This window comes from Bison bison, unplaced genomic scaffold (assembly GCF_000754665.1).
Source record: "Bison bison bison isolate TAMUID 2011002044 unplaced genomic scaffold, Bison_UMD1.0 scf7180017864329, whole genome shotgun sequence".
NCBI lineage: Eukaryota > Metazoa > Chordata > Mammalia > Artiodactyla > Bovidae > Bison > Bison bison.
The window spans coordinates 7,020,188-7,024,339 of NW_011494901.1; positions in this window are offsets into that span (position 1 = coordinate 7,020,188).

Genomic DNA, 4,152 nt, shown 5'->3' on the forward strand with positions numbered 1-4,152 from the left:
TTTTTCGTTTGTGAGGTGGAATAATATCGATATGTCAAATAAAATCATTTATATAAAATTTATTTAAAGGAATGTAGACAAAAATAAATAAATAAATAAATAAATTGGAGAGAAATAACTTCATTAACCTGAATCTCTGACTTTAGAAGAGACCTAGATAGTCAAAATAATTCCTCAGAATTGGAAAGTAATACACTAAAATGAGAACAGACAAAAACCCTGATTCTTTTTTAATCTGAGGTTAAACAGGAGTGTTGAGATGAATGGGGAAGAAGTTATCAAAGAGCAGCCATGAAAATAATGAAATCTTAATTCAGAATCCTTATCTGAGCAGAAAGCAACATGCAACTATCGGGTTAATGAACGTCCAGTGCGTCTTTCTGACTATTTGCCTTGTAAAAAGATACTATGTATTTAAAAGAAACACATTTAATCGATAATGGATTTAAACAGCACCCTATATTCTGAGCTATTATAATGTAATGAATGGTGTTAACAGTGGTAAAAGGAAAGGTGAAAAGTCAGGTGAGGAGAAAATATTGTCATAAAACAACATTTTTAACATGAGATAGTAAGGAAATCTATACAAAAACTGAAGACACAATGGATGAAATAAAGAATACCAGGCAATCACTAAACAGATGGTTCATGTAATACAACAAAGTTATGGGAAAGTTGCGGAGTGCTAAATTAACTAACCAGTGTGATTCTCAGGCTAATGGTTTAACGTGTTTGAAAGTCTCATCGCATTTATCTTAGAATTAAGATATTACATAATTCAGAAATTTGATGAAGAATATAAAATACCCAGTGATATATATGGTTCATAACATACTTCTCTTTAACACTCATTTTTGTTTGAGTAAGTAGTTTAGCAGTCAAAGAAACTGTCATGCCTACATAAAAGTGTAACAAAAAGAAAAAATCCCACATAATTTTAACAAGTGCAATCACATAAGTATCAACTTAAATAATATGGTGATGAAAAATTTCAATTAGCTTGATGATAGATTGGTTGTTGTAAGGCAATTTTTAACACATATTAATTGTCTGATTTTCCTTGCATCATGAAAAAATTCTCCAAAATTACCTTATTTCTTCATTTTGAAAATATCTTTGCTCTTCATTATGCTGACAACATAAAAACAGGCACTCTCAGTTTAACTTACTTTCTCCAAAATATATTTAATTTTTTTCTTGTTTTATTAAAACATGCGTGTTACAAACTTATTTTTATTGATCTAGATGAAACTAGTCTATGTTAAAATGGCAGATGCCTTGAAATGGAGAATTACTCATATTTATGGATATTCAAGCTGAAATTGGATCTTATCTTAAAAGTAATATGGGAAAATGCACACAAGTAGGTGATAAGGCACAATGAAACACATTGCCAACTCGAGAATGCTTTAATTCTGTTATTAAACAGAATTTTCCATTTAAATAATACATAATTAAACTTAAAATATGCTGTGACATTAGTATAGTAATTAAATGATCATGTTACAAGAGAATAGCTTTTAGAAAGAAACTATATCAAACAAACATAAACAGCATATAAACAAGCTAGCACATGGCTGGTGGGACACTACTCAAACTGGACCTGAGTGGCTATCAGGTTAGTTTTAGGATGCATCAAGAAGAATTCCTCCCCTAGATACTTACTCTGTCAATTTTTCCCTTGCATAAAAAAATCTGAAGTTAAATACAGAGAATAAAAACCAGTAATTCAAACATATCTTTCAAATATTTTGGAAAATCAATGCATCTTAAATTTTCCACAGATTTACAAGGGAAGCAGGATTAAAATATTCACTAAAATTATCAGTAATGAATGAAGTGTATATTTATCCCTCAGGAAATCAAATTTAGGTCCTGAGTATCATCTATTTTATACCTATGCCTGAAGAAAATTTGGGAAGGACAGAATATAATCTACAGTAACTAAGCAAAAATTAATGTCTTTGAAAGCTCTAAGTAATTATATTCCCAAAGGTACTTGTAAACATATCCAAAGCAAAGATTGTCAAGCCACTCACTGTCCAAGGTAATGTCCCTGTTCCTCTAGTTGTTTGCTAAGTCGCTTCAGTCGTGTCCGACTCTGTGTGACCCCATAAATGGCAGCCCACCATGCTCCTCCGCCCATGGGATTCTCCAGGCAAGAACTCTGGAGTGGGTTGCCATTTCCTTCTCCAATGCATGAAAGTGAAAAGTGAGAGTGAAGTCGCTCAGTCGTGTCTGACTCTTAGCGATCCCATGGACTACAGCCCACCAGGCTCCTCCGCCCATGGGATTCTCCAGGCAAGAGTACTGGAATGGGGTGCCATTGCCTTCTCTGCTCTAGTTGTTTACTTTCCAAATTTATCTTCTAACCTCAGATATTATTCACCTGAGAGCTCACAAAGGCTATAGAGAAGGCATTTCAGAAAACTCTGCTCTGTGTTCATCTAATTTTCTGAAGGCTGGGAGGGAAAATAAAGTAGCTTTCAGGAAAACCTGAGATGAAATAGGACAAGTAGAACCAGTCATGTGCATTCCAAGAATCAAACATAGGGACAATCAAGGTGCTACTGTGTAGCTGCTGGCTCAGATGGTAAAGAATCCACCTGCAATATGGGAGACCTGAGTTCAATCCCTGGGTTGGGAAGATCCCCTGGAGGAGGGTGTGCAATCCACTCCAGTATTCTTGCCTGGGGATTCCCCATGGAGAGAGGGCCCTGGTGGGCTACAGTCCATGGGGTTACAAAGAGTTGGACATGACTGAGAGACTGAGCACACACACTGTATAGCAAAGGGAACTATACTCACTATCCTGTGATAAAATACAATGGAAAATATGAATAGAATGCATGTATGTGTATATATATATTCAGCTCAGTTGCTCAGTCGTGTCTGATTCTTTGCAACCCCATGGATCACAGCACACCAGGCCTCCCTATCCATTACCAACTCTCGGAGTTCACTCAAACTCACATCATGGGTCGGTGATGCCATCCAGACATCTCATCATCTGTCATCCCCTTTTCCTCCTGCATATCCTTAACTGTCTCCTGGAGTTTGCTCAATCTCATGTCCATTAGCCATAGTTTATTTAAAATGTGTTAATTTCCACTGCAGAGAAAAGTGATTCAGTTTACATATATGTAGAGAGTTCCAGAAAAACATCTATTTCTGCTTTATTGACTATGTCAAAGCCTTTGGCTGTGTGGATCACAATAAACTGTGGAAAATTCTGAAAGAGATGGGAATACCAGACCACCTGACCTGCCTTTTGAGAAATTTGTATGCAGGTCAGGAAGCAACAGTTAGAACTGGACATGGAACAACAGACTGGTTCCTAATAGGAAAAGGAGTACGTAAAGGCTCTATATTATCACCTTGCTTATTTAACTTCTATGCAGAGTACATTATGAGAAACGCTGGACTGGAAGAAACACAAGCTGGAATCAGGATTGCTGGGAGAAATATCAATAACCTCAGCTATGCAGATGACACCACCCTTATGGCAGAAAGTGAAGAGGAAGAAAAAGCCTCTTGATGAAGGTGAAAGAGGAGAGTGAAAAAGTTGGCTTAAAGCTCAACATTCAGAAAACGAAGATCATGGCATCTAGTCCCACACTTCATGGGAAATAGATGGGGAAACAGTGGAAACACTGTCAGACTATTTTGGGGGGCTCCAAAGTCACTGGAGATGGTGACTGCAGCCATGAAATTAAAAGACGCTTACTCCTTGGAAGGAAAGTTATGACCAACATAGATAGCACATTGAAAAGCTGAAATATTACTTTGCCAAAAAAGGTCCGTCTAGTCAAGGCTATGGTTTTTCCAGTGGTCTTGTATGGATGCGAGAGTTGGACTGTGAAGAAAATTGAGCTCCGAAGAATTGATGCTTTTGAACTGTGGTGTTGGAGAAGACTCTTGAGAGTCCCTTGGACTGCAAGGAGATCCAACCAGTCCATTCTGAAGGAGATAAGCCCTGGGATTTCTTTGGAAGGAATGAGGCTAAAGCTGAAACTCCAGTACTTTGGCCACCTCATGCAAAGAGTTGACTCATTGGAAAAGACTCTGATGCTGAGAGGGATTGGGGGCAGGAGGAGAAGGGGACGACAGAGGATGAGATGGCTGGATGGCATCACTAACTCGATGGATGTG